The sequence below is a fragment of the Amblyomma mixtum genome, chromosome 1 (genome assembly GCF_055824585.1).
Source record: "Amblyomma mixtum isolate Tamu chromosome 1, ASM5582458v1, whole genome shotgun sequence".
Classification (NCBI taxonomy): domain Eukaryota; kingdom Metazoa; phylum Arthropoda; class Arachnida; order Ixodida; family Ixodidae; genus Amblyomma; species Amblyomma mixtum.
In genome coordinates this window covers 89598046-89611645 of record NC_143012.1, presented here as the reverse complement: position 1 = coordinate 89611645, position 13600 = coordinate 89598046, and positions in this window count along the sequence as shown.

Genomic DNA, 13600 nt, shown 5'->3' with positions numbered 1-13600 from the left:
TCAGATGCAGCCAACGCAATGGCGACCTCCTCCGCGTGTGTTATGTCACGGACTCGGAAAGTAAGACCGTGCACTGTTTTGGATTGGTGGATGACTGCGGCCGTGTACCATACCCAATAGGGGGGCCGGAGGCATCCACGTAAAATACGCCGGGTTTCAATCCATAGTGGCGGGCCAGGGCTCCCGCTCGCGCCAGGCGCCGGCCATTATGGTCCTCACGGTTCATGTTCGCGGGAAGAGGGCGCACGTGGAGGGTGCATCTCCACTGGGATGGAATACGTACGCGCTCCTCCATAACAGTGGTGTGTTGGATGTGCAGTCGGGCAAGGAGGCGGCGACCCGTCGATGTCTTCGAGAGACGTGCGTGTTGGTTGGTCAAGTGGGCTTCCCGGAGCTCCCGAAATGTGTTCACCATGCCCAGCCCCAGGAGGCGCTTGTTGGAGGTGTTCACGGGAGGTCCAGAGCCCGCTTAATAATTTTGTGGAGGATGACTTCGAGTGAATCCTCGTCTTGGTTCCGCAGGTGGAGGTATGGAGTCGAATATAGAATTCGACAGGTTACAAATGCATGCGCCAGCCACAAGGCGTCCTTACATTGTAACCCCCCCACGCTGGTTAGAAACCTGGTGGACCAAGCGGCCCACCTGGTCCCCCACCTGACGAAGTTTGGCCAATGTTGTTTCTGACCGTCTGTCTTGATGTATAAAGAGCCCCAGTACCCGGACTTCGATATTTTCTGAGATTGGACCTGTCTCAAGAGACAATGAAATTTTGGCTGTGCACTTTGGTGAGGGGCGTATGTGCACAAATTCAGACTTTTGGGTGGGGCATTGGAGGCGGCAGCAGCGAGCATAATGCTCCACTATGGTCGCCGCATCCTGCAGGTTGGCCTTAATGTCTCCAAGGGAACCCTGTGTGGCCCACAGGGTGGTCATCGGCGTACAGCGCATGCTGCACACCGAAGGCGCCTGGGACTGGAATTTCGCCTGGAATTTCCTCAGCTTCAGTGGTACCTCGATTACCTTCCCACTAATGCTTTCAGTGTAGCTTGTCCTGGATACGACGTCACTTTCACGGAAGTGGTGCTACAAAGCTCTAACGTAAACACGAACAAAGCTGCGTAAAACGAGAGCCGAGGTTTACAGCAAAAATTCAGGGGGCACCTGACTGTCTAAAGTGCGTTAGAGGCGAAAGCGTTTTCCGCAACACTTTGCCTATGTGACACTGGTGTCGTCACCACTAGATGACGTCACACATAATTGATGATGCAGTAATTACAAAATACTAATTACTGACTAATGATTGATGAATGATTAAATACAAATTAACTGCAAATTAATGACGCTTAAGCTTCGCCTTTAGGAGTGGAACGCGACAGCGTGTTGTAGCGCTGCCAGGCAGTCCACTGAACGCCATCGCCGGTTCGGCGCGTTGCTTTGCCCTTTGAACGCAACGCTTTTTGAGGAAAGGGAATGGCGCTGTAATTCTCTGTCATCCCCGTGGACACCCGAACCGCACCGTAAAGGAAGGGAGGAACGCCACCACCCGTTCGGCGCGATGCCTTGCCCTTTGACACAACGCTTTTCGAGGAAATGGCGCTGTAAATCTCTGTCATCCCGGTGGACAGCCGAACCGCACCGTAAAGGAAGGGAGGAACGCCACCACCTGTTCGGCGCGATGCCTTGCCCTTTGAACGCAACGCTTTTTGAGGAAAGGACATGGCGCTGTAATTCTCCGTCATCCCGGTGGACACCCGAACCGCACCGTAAAGGAAGGGAAGAACGCCACCACCCGTTCGGCGCGATGCCTTGCCCTTTGAACGCAACGCTTTTTAAGGAAAGGAAATGGCGCTGTAATTCTCTTTCATCCCGGTGGACACCCGAACCGCACCGTAAAAGAAAGGAGGAACGCCACCACCCGTTCGGCGCGATGCCTTCCCCTTTGAACGCAACGCTTTTTGAGGAAAGGAAATGGCGCTGTAATTCTCTTTCATCCCGGTGGACACCCGAACCGCACCGTAAAAGGAGGGAGGAACGCCACCACCCGTTCGGCGAGTTGCCTTGCCCTTTGAACGCAACGCATTTTGAGGAAAGGAAATGGCGCAGTAATTCTCGGTCATCTCGGTGGACACCCGAACTGCACCGTGCAGGAAGGGAGGAATGCCACCACCCGTTCGGCGCGATGCCATGCCCTTTGAACGCAACGCTTATTGAGGAAAGGGAATGGCGCTGTAATTCTCTGTCATCCCGGTGGACACCCGAACCGCACCGTAAAAGGAGGGAGGAACGCCACCACCCGTTCGGCGCGATGCCTTGCCCTTTGAACGCAACGCATTTTGAGGAAAGGAAATAGCGCAGTAATTCTCTGTCATCTCAGTGCACACCGGAACTGCACCGTGCAGGAAGAGAGGAATGCCACCACCCGTTCGGCGCGATGCCTTGCCCTTTCAACGCAACGCTTTTTAAGGAAAGGAAATGGAGCTGTAATTCTCTGCCATATCGGTGGACATCCGAACCGCACCGTACGGGAAGGAAGGAGGTGGGAGTGAAAGAAGAAAGAAAGAAGGGCCGTAATGAAGAAACTGAAAATTGTATTTGAGGAAAGGAAATTAAGGAGTAACTGTCTTGCATATCTCGGTGGACACCTGTCAAAACGCGGACACATCTGCCGACACGGCTGTCGACATGGCTGCCGACATGGCTGCTTACAGTATGAGGCATTAAAGGCTTTCGCCTTAATATAATAACGCAGCGAGCAGCTAACACGGTCGGGTATATGACAGGTGTTTCTGTCTTAAACCAGTGATTTACTACGGTAACTACAACCAAATGGCCTCTAGTGAGGCAGAATTGATTTCCACAAGGAACAATTAAGGCTGCGAAGTAATTTTTATTCTGCATTGAAGACAGACCGAGAGCTATCCGATTATTCGTAGCTCTGCTGTCTGAACTGCTTACTCGATATGGGCAAGTTTACGCAATAATACACGGTGCTAAATTACCTAAATTACCTATAAACACAGCCATCATAAAAACAAAAAAGCATGCGTTCTGATCGCAGTGCTCTTCGTCGGTATGAAGTGTTTGCGCTGAAAAGCCTTTGTCCTCGCTGCATTTAAGTCTGGTTCCTACGGGAACCAGACCACACGCGCGCTCTCGCTCCACTGGCGTCGAGCGATAGTTTGGTGCATAGCAGCCGCCAGGTTCCTCGCTCGAAAACGTCTCCGCAGCACTGTACGTTAAGAGGAGGTTCCCCCCCCCTTTTTGTCTAGGCAGAGAGAGAGATAAAAAGAACTTTATTTACACAGGAATTCGGGGCACGCCCCAGGGTCCCCGCACGACCCCACTGCACTCAAGTGTTTATGTTCCTGAGGTCCATAACACTGGCAGCACGGCCGGTGGCGATGGTCTGCAGGGCCGGGTCCTCCGAGCGCAGCAGGGTCTCCCAGTCCTCCCAGGTCTTGAGGTTCTCTAGGTCCCGCGGGGGAGGGTCCGCCGGACAGAGGGAAAGGATGTGGAGGGAAGAAGCGAAGGGTTCTGGGCATAGGGCACATGCAGAAGTGGGGAAGGATGGATGATAGTGGGCTAGGTTAAGGGGTGAGGGGAGAGTGTGTGTCTGTAGTCTGCGCCAGAGTGTTGCGTGTTTGTTATCTAGGGAGGCGTAGGGCGGGGGGGGTAGAGCTGGCGTGAGGCTCTGTATGCCTGGGTCAGCTCACTGAATGTGTGCATGCGCTCCTTCGTGAATCCCCGATCCGAGGCCACCAGAGCCCGGTTTAAGGAACCTTGGGCTAAAAGGTTGGCACCTCGTTTCCGGGATTCCCGGAGTGCGCAGGCACCCATATCAGCTACACATGGCGGGGCGGGGGTGCATCGGGCGAGTCCAGTATGCCAAAAGCAGGGACATGAACTCGGCCTCGAGCAAAATTTAAGATCGCAGTTTTAGAGTCACTTAATATATACCAGGCTTCCGTGCGAGTGATGGCAAGTGCAATGGCGGCTTCCTGTGCAGCCTCTGGGGACGTGTCTGGAGGGAGAGCTAGTGTGAGGTGGGTGGATGAAGAGTCCACCACAGCTGCTATCGCTTCATCACCCGTGCAGGCAGCGTCCACCCATACGGCGTCCGGCTCGGGGCCGTACGCTCGATGGAGTGCCTTCGCACGGGCTCTGAGGCGCTGCTCATGGTGGGCCGGGTGCATATTCCTCGGGAGCGGCCTTATGAGAAGCTCCCAGTGAAGGGGTCGTGGGATGGCGAGAAGGGTTGGGTCGTTGGCCGGTATTCTGATGCCGAGGGAGTCCAGGATATACCGACCTGTGGAAGTTTGTGTGAGCCTGATGTATTGGACCTGTCGGTGGGCCTCCACCAGTTCCCCGATCGTGTTGTGGAGGCCCAGGCCTAGTAATCTTTCTGTTGGTGTGTTGAGGGGAAGATGAAGTGCTACTTTGAATGCCTTGCGAATCAAAGCATTCAAAGCGTTTATGTCATGTTTGGATAGTTGTAAGTATGGGGTAGTGTACAGCACACGGCTGAGGACAAAGGCATGAATGAGGCGACATAGGTCCCGCTCCTTCATGCCTCTATGACGTCCCGAAACCCTGCGGATGAGGTGCGATATCGCGCCTACAACCTGCTTGAGGTTCTTGAGGGTAGCGGTGTTTTTGCCATCGATCTGGATGTGCAGGCCCAATACACGGAGGGTGCCAACCTCAGGTACTGGGTCACCATTCAGTTCAATGGCAATGGGGGAGCGGGGACAGCGGTGGTTCTTAGGACGGATGAGGAGCAGTTCGGACTTCTCTGGGGAGCAAGACAGTCCGATGGTCCGTGCGTAATTTTGGGTGAGGGTGGCTGCTTCCTGTAAGGTGTTCTCTATGTCGCCGTCACTGCCGTGAGTGGTCCACAGGGTGATATCGTCGGCATAAAGAGTGTGCTTCAGGTGGGGAATAGTGGCAAATTTTCGGGTGAGGGGGATGAGGGTAATGTTAAAGAGAAAGTGGGAAAGGATGGATCCTTGAGGGGTGCCGATACTCTGAAGCGTGTAGGAGGGGGAAGCCAGAGGGCCGAAGTGTATCTCAGCCGTGCGGTCAGTGAGGAATGCTTGAATGTAGGCATACGTGCGCGCACCCACATTCAACGGGGATTGAGCAGTCATGATCGCCTGATGTTCAATGCGATCAAAAGCTTTGGAGAGATCCAGAGCTAAGACTGCCTTGGTGTGACCTGGAAGAAGCGGGTCGAAAATGTCGTGTGTGAGTTGCAGCATGGCGTCCTGTGCGGATAGATGGGGGCGAAATCCCACCATGGTATGCGGATAAAGATTGTTGTCCGCCATGTGACTTGTGAGTCTCGCTAACACAACATGCTCGAGGAGCTTCCCGAGGCATGAGGTTAGCGAAATCGGGCGAAGGTTTTGAAGTGTAAGTGGTTTGTTGGGTTTAGGTATGAATATCACCTTCGCGTGGCGCCAGGACTGCGGGAGGTTACCCTCCCTCCAGCACTGGTTGAAGTATTTCGTAATGTGGGTGATCGATTGGTCATCCAGATTACGGAGCATCGAGTTTGTGATCTGGTCTGCACCAGGTGCGGAGTTGGCGCGGAGAATCAGGAGGGCCGCTCTGACTTCCGTCTCCGTGATGTCGGTGTCGAGTGTGGGATTTGCTTGTCCTGTGTAGTGCGGTAGAGGTATGGGGCCGCCTGGAGATGTGTACATGGTTTGAAGTGTGTCTAGAAGGGTGTCGGGATCGTCAATGTGTTCATGTGTGAGGCGTGTCACGTGGTGCTGTGTTGCTGATTTGGTGCGTGTAGGGTCAATGAGGTGTCGGAGGAGTTGCCATGCGCGTTTGCTGGACAGGTTTCCAGCGATGCCTTCACATATCTGTCCGCAGTTGGATCGACAGAGCTCCTCAGAGTGCTGTTGGATTTTTTTCTGCAGCGCGGCCAGCCGCTTTTTTAGCGTTCTGTTCTGTTTGTTGCCTTTCCAGCGTACCAGGATGCTGTGATAAGCCTCCCAGAGGTGGGCTAGGCGTGTGTCAAGGGTAGGTGTTTCGGTTGTAGTTTCAATGTGTCGCGTGTTGTGGTGAACGTCATGCTTGAGTGACTGCACCCATGCGTCGATGTCTCTCAGCCACGCGGACCTCGCGAAGCGGCTGGCGTAGTGTAGCTCTTGCTACAAAAAAAAACAAAAACTATGTGGGCACTTTGGCAGCGGGGCTATATAAGCTGCAACGGCGAAGTCCTTGCCTTGGTTTTTGACGTTTGTCACGCGAACGAGGGCAAGCGCGTTATCTCTTAGGGGCGTGCTTACCGTGCAGGTATATTTGACCGGGCGTACCCTGATTTCGATACGAGTTGGTTCTTGGAGCTGGGACGCGGCGTGCAGGATGGTCTCCCGTAGTTGTCGGGGCGGAAGCAGGTCCACCTGCAGCCCGCCTCGTGACCTAAACACCACCTTGTAGTCTGCAGCAGGAAGCGGCGGCTGCTGCCGCGAACGCTGCGCAGCTGAGCGCGTTGCTTTCAGGTGCGCCGACGTGTCAGGGCTAGCAGGCTTGAGGGTACTGGTAGCAGAGGACCACACTGTGCCTTTCTGATACTTTGTGAATTGGACTATGTTCAACCCCAAAAGGGTAATTTGTCTCACTGTATGATCTTTTGTTCGGAGCGGGCTCCCCAGTGTGTATATGTGGGTACTGTACTGTTTGGTTTGTACACAATAAATTTCTCTTTGTGCTCACATACACAGCAAACACAGCTCGAAAGAACCCGCGGTGACAATGTGAACAGCGACAGGACACTGCATTCTGCAGTGGCGTTCCGTTGCTAGTTGCTCGCGTTTGCTTTGGCGTTCCAGTTCGCATTCCAGTTCTTGCCAACGGGTTCTAGATCGCGTTAATTGCGCTCGCAATAGGCGATCTCTCCCCTGATCTCACTGTCGTCACGTAAGACTGTGGAGATGGGGACTTGCGCAGTCCTTCTTTCAGCGTAGAGGGCGTTTGCTAGCCCCCAACCTAAGAAACGCATGCTGCGCAGAATAAGCCATATGGCACCACGCTATGGTGAACGGATGCGTGGCATTTTAGGGCGAAAGCCTTTAATGGATCAATCTCCCGTCCGTCCGATATCCGACGTTACATCCAGCACCTGGGGTCACTCGTCGACGAGCGCATATACGAGGGGCGTTCAATAAAGATGTCCCCTGAACCACTTCCTTTGGACGGAGAGCAACGAAACTTTGCAGATTTATTAGTCCTTCTCTACATAGGTGCCACACAGTTCTCCCGTCTCTTTATGCAACTGTAAACACCTGACTTGTAGAAGTCAACAGGTTGCTCCAAAAGCCATGTTGTGACTTCAGAAATCAGTCTCATCATCTGGAAAATGCTGGTTCTTCAAATATAACTTCACTGTTGGAAAGAGGTGGAAGTACGATGGTGCGAGGTCGGGTGAATACGCGGGATACGGCAGAATTTGAAAGCCGCAGCAGCGTACTTCCATCTGGGGAACATGTGAGCTGTGAACTGGGGCGTTGTCTTGCAGAAGGTTGACACCTTTGGTGAGCATGGCACGCCTCTTGCTTTTGGTGGCCTCCCGCTAATTCCACAGGAGTGAAGCATAGTATGCCCCAGTAATCGTGGTACCCTTTGCTAGGAAATCCATCATGACTATTTTGTGCTGGTTCCAAAAGACTGTGAGCATGACCTTACCCGCCGAGGGCTGGGCACGTGCCTTCTTTGGAGGCGGTGAGTCCTAGTGCTTCTGTTGCATTTTAGTCTCTGGATAATAGTGATGGGCCTAGATTTCATCCTGTGTAATCAGTCTGTGGAAAAAGTCTTCCTGGTTTCCATGGCATATAGTCAAAAGAGCCTGGGAACATTCGACTCGTTCCTGCTTTTGGAAAGGTGTGAGCAGCTGGGGAACCAGTAAGCGGATACCTTGCGCAGATGAAGATGGTCCTAAATTATTTTTTCCACGGACCCCACACTAATCTTGACATTTTCGGCTAGGTATCCAACGGTTACTGGACGATTTTCTAAAATGGCGGACTCCACTTGCTGGATAGTGTGTTCATCGATAGCGGAGTGGGGTCATCCTGCAATCGGAGCCGTTTCCACCGAACTCCGACCACATTTTAATTGACGATGCCAGTACTTCACTTCATCATATTGTTACGCGCCACCTCAGCGCCAACGGCGGTCACCTTCTCCTCGACGTCGTGCATCCCCTCCGCCTCCGGGAAACTAGGAGGCGCGGCCAATGGAGGTGAGGCCGCCGGCGAGTCGATGACGTCCAATATACCTCTGCCCGTGTTTATGTTGAAGAACAAGCTGGAAGTGTTTATTGATGGTGTGAAAACAATGGCTCTTGTGGACACTGGTGCTACCGTATCCGTTATGAGTTTGAGTTTTAAGAACCGTTTAGGTAGGAAAGTTATGTTTAGTGGTGACCGTGCAGCGTTATTTCGTGGTGTCGGTGGTGAACCTTTGGTTCCACTTGGTGTGTGTGCTTCGGATGTTGTTATTGGTGGTCTAACGTTTAGAACAGAATTCGCAGTGCTACCACGGTCAACGCATGATGTGATTCTTGGAATTGATTTTCTGCAAGAGTGTGGTGCAACTTTAGACTGTCGTACGGGAGAAATTGCTTTGAATTCTTCACTACTTTCAGCTCTTGTGGATAACTCGACACCGGATTTTGGAGCATTTGCGGTGGAAGAAGACACTATTGTACCAGCTTTCTCCGCAGCATTCGTGCGGGTTTCCTCTATTCACAATCAGTGCGAATCTTTTGAAGCTGTGGTAGAGCCTACGACACTCGCCTGCTCTAAGAAGAGTATCGTCGTGCCTCGTTGCGTCGTTCCCGTGGTGAGAGGCCGTACTGAGCTGTGGACAGTGAACCACTCTGAAGAGCCAGCTGTGTTGCCCCGGGGCCTCAAACTCGCCCGTTTCGAGGAAGGTGTGTCAGGTTCCATCGCGACGTTAACCAACTCTGTCAGTGAGCAGCACGTGAAAAGAGATATGGAGACCCAAGTTAAGGCTATGATTAATCAGGCTCTTCCCACAACCGAGCGTCGCACTCTAGTGGAACTCCTTCTGAAGCACGTGTTCGTGTTCGACTTTGCCAAAGACGATTCTACACCACCGCCTACCAGTCGTATTCATCACACGATCAACACCGGCTCCGCACCTCCTATACGCCAGAAGCCCTATCGAGTCTCAGCCACTGAACGTAAGTTAATAGATGACCAAGTTCAAGAGATGCTAAAGCGAGGCATAATTCGAGAGTCTTCAAGTCCTTGGGCAGCTCCAGTTATCCTTGTTAAGAAAAAAGATGGCACATGGAGGTTCTGTGTTGACTACCGTCGCTTAAATACGGCCACGAAGAAGGACGTCTACCCGCTTCCACGTATAGATGACGCAATTGATTGTCTGCACTCCGCTTCATACTTTTCTTCTATTGATTTGAGATCCGGCTACTGGCAAATCCCCATGCACGCTGCAGATAGGGAAAAAACGGCATTCATAACACCAGACGGACTTTACGAGTTTAACGTTATGCCTTTCGGATTATGTAACGCACCTGCAACATTCGAGCGGTTCATGGATACAATCCTGCGTGGCCTTAAGTGGCAAATTTGTTTATGTTATTTGGACGACGTTGTAATTTTTGGCAAAACGTTTAGTGAGCACAACAGCCGCCTGGATATTGTGCTTGATTGCATGGAACGAGCTGGCCTTATCCTCAATTCCAAGAAATGTCATTTTGGGAACCGTGAAACAATTGTTCTTGGTCATTTAGTTGATAAAGAAGGTGTTCGACCAGATCCAAAGAAAATTGAAGCTGTCAAAAGTTTTACGGTGCCTCAATCAGTGAAAGAGCTGCAGAGTTTTTTAGGACTCTGCTCGTACTTTCGACGCTTTATAGCTAGGTTTGCGGACATCGCTTACCCACTGACGTGTTTGCTGCATAAAGATGCACCGTTCAATTGGACCAGCGAATGTGACGCAGCTTTCCGACATCTGAAATTTCTTTTGACCTCGGGCCCCATCCTACGCCACTTCTGCCCATCTGCACCAATTGAAGTGCACACTGATGCAAGTGGTATCGGTATCGGCGCTGTACTTATACAACGCCATGGTCACGATCAGCACGTGGTAGCATATGCCAGCCGGTCATTGAGTAAGAGCGAAAGAAATTACACGGTTACTGAGCAAGAATGTCTCGCCGTTGTTTTCGCTGTACAGCGCTTCCGCTCCTATCTGTACGGGAATGCTTTCACCGTCGTGACCGACCACCACTCGCTTTGCTGGCTAGTGAGTCTTCGTGACCCCTGTGGCCGGCTTGCTCGATGGGCTTTGCGCCTACAAGAATTTAATTTCACTGTGGTGCATAAAAGCGGCCGTAAACACTCAGATGCCGATTGTCTTTCCCGTTTGCCGCTTCAAACGACTGATGACGACGCAGACAACTTTGATGAATACTTGGCGTCACTTTCACAAGCCTTCCCCGATCTTCAAGTTTTCCGAACTGAGCAACGCAAAGACCAAACATTAACCTCTTTGTTTGATGCCGCTCAAGATTCTGTAAAGAATACTTTTTGCATTCGCGACGGTTTGCTTTATAAGAAGAATTTCGCTTCTGGAGGAGCACGCATGCTTCTTGTCGTACCCGAAAACCTACGCATCACAGTTCTTGAAATGATGCACGACGACGCCACGTCTGGGCACTTGGGAGTGACACGCACACTCCACCGCACACAGCAACGATTTTACTGGCCTAACATGCGTTCAACCATCCAGCACTATGTAGCCAGCTGTGTGCAATGCCAGCGCTTTAAGCTGCCGACTTCAAGTCCACCTGGCAAACTGCGGCCAATCACACCTCCCACAGCCCCGTTTGAGCAAGTTGGCATTGACCTCCTTGGACCTTTCCCACGGTCCTCGAAAGGAAATCGATGGATTCTTGTGTGCGTAGACCACTTAACCCGTTATTGTGAGACAGCCGCGATACCAGCTGCTACTGCGTCTGAAGTATCTAACTTCTTACTTCGTTTCGTCATTCTTCGGCACGGCCCTCCTGCAGTTCTCATTAGCGACCGTGGACGCCAATTTACAGCGGACGTTGTTGAAGAACTTCTCCGCCTCAGCAGCTGCAGTTTTCGCCACTCCACGCCATATCATCCCCAAACGAACGGTGTGGTAGAACGCACTAATCGGACGCTCACCACCATGCTTGCTATGTACGTCGCTGCAGATCATAAAGACTGGGATGGCGTCCTCCCGTTCGTTACTCATGCATACAACACAGCGCAACATGAGACAACTGGCTACAGCCCCTTTTACCTGCTCTATGCTCGCTCGCCTCGCTGTGGCCTTGACACCATTCTACCATTTTTCATCCACGACGAACCTTCTCTTGCGACCACACTCTGCAGAGCTGAAGAAGCTCGCCAGCTTGCCCGCGTTCGAATTTTATCTTCGCAAGAGCGTTCCAAGAACCGCTACGACGTCCAACACCAAGAAGTTTCTTATGTTCCTGGTGACATTGTGTGGTTGTGGACCCCTCTACGCAAGCGTGGTCTGTGTCAGAAACTGCTATCCCACTACACTGGAGCGTTTGTTGTGTTGGAGTGCATTAGTGACGTTAATTACGTTATATCGCGACTAACTGCTAGTGGTCGACGGTCACGCCAGTCTCAGGTGGTGCATGTAGCCCGCCTCAAGCGATTCCATCCCAGGCGGTCTGTTTAACTCGCCCGACGGGCTTCGTCTGCGAGGAGGGAAATGTAACGTGCTTCCATAGAACCTCGACGGAAGAAGCAGAAGATGAAGGACGAGCAGAGAGAAAGGAAGAGAAAGAGCTGAAGGACGCTGGTAGGCTTCCTGCTTCCATCCTGCTCCGACCGATCCCCTCTGTGAATAACCCCCCGTGCGTGCTAAGCACGTAACAATATGATGGAAAATCATCCCCATAAACCTCTTTTATCTCATCAAAAGTATCCTTGGAGTGCGGCCTTTCAAGTACAAGAACTTGATGACTGCTCTCTATTGCACTGCATTCATTATCACACCTCACACCACTTTAGCACCTATAAAAAAAAGACCGTTACTACTTGAAAGTTGCAAATTGGCACGTGACCTATAGTGACTTCAGTCGTTACATATGCGCAGTTTCAGCATCCTGCAGTAAGTAGAAGTGAGTCAGGGGAAATCTTTATTGAACACCCCTCATACCAATCTTCGTCGACAGGTGTCGGCGCGGCGGCGTCGAGCGCTGCTCCGTCGTCAGTCGGTGTGCGGCAGCTAGTGGAGGAGGATGGCTCCCAAGCGGCGCAGCCGTAACAAACATAGGCAGTCGAAGTAGCGCGACAAAGGCTTTCGCCTAGCGCATTTTAGGCTGCCAAAGTGCCCCCATAGTTTTTGTTTTTTTTTGTAGCAAGAGCTGCACTACGCCAGCCACTTCGCGAGGTCCGCGTGGCTGAGCGCTGAGCACCGTGACGTCATAGCCCGCAGCTGCTGTGTGCGCCGCATGCCTCGCCTCTGCGCCGACGGCATAGCAGACGCCGCCCGCCTCGTCAGTTGTGCACAACTCTAGTTGAAATCGTTCTTTGGCGGCTTGAGGCAACGGCGGGTCTCTCTTGGGTCCAAGTTCAAGCCGTTACGTAAGCAGTTACTCTTACTTTTAAGCGAAACCTATGCGCAGCCAGGGTTATGTACCTCTTGCTACTCCACCAGGTTTAACCAGAGCGAAACCAGAGCCGCTTTTTATTGCGTAAGCAATACTGTGCCAGGTTTCGAGCCGTCGCGTAGCTCCCGGCGTTGACCTTGAACCGTGGCCGCCGCGATCGGCTCCGGATGCGGAGGCCACGCTTGAACAGCGTTGCTTGAGCCGCGCTCCGCCAGATGGCAGCGCCGTCAGCGCGCCGCGCGGCAGTGGCGCCGAGCAGTTTCCTCTGTTAAAAAAAAACTGTGTCGAGGCTGGGAATCGAACCAGACAAAATTCGCGCGCAGTGACGTGGAATGAACAAAGGCGCGTCTATATAGTGAATACGGTCTTTTCATTCACTCCCATCTTCCTCGTTTTCTGTTACGGCGAGAGTCAGGTTTCCACGGAGATGTGCGAGACGAGCCTCGGAGCGCCTGCTCTCCTTCCGCGATATTCTCTCGTACTACCGAGACAAACGAAGGGAATACGCACCCCCAGCTCCATCCCTCACCATACCTCAGGCTGCACATTGGTGACAACTACAAACCCGAACTGCTCCATACCCAATACTGCTGCATGCCCGATACCCAGACCAATTCCCGTCATCATGCAAACTTTGCGGCAACCCAGGAGACTTCTTACACACCCTCCTCACATGCCCGACCTTCCCTCATCCCCCATCACCAACCGCGGCTGAGTCTTACTGGGAGTCTCTTCTGACCAGCTCGTCCGCTCAAGACCAGCGCCGGATCATCTCCAGCGCTCACAGAAGGATTGCGCTCCAGGGGCTATCCTTCGCGTTGCAAGGGTGCCTCCTCCTCACATTGAGGAGGCATCTAAGTGCCATGTAGGGGGCTTCGCCCCCACGATTTACATCATTGGCAATAAAAGTTTCCACCACCACC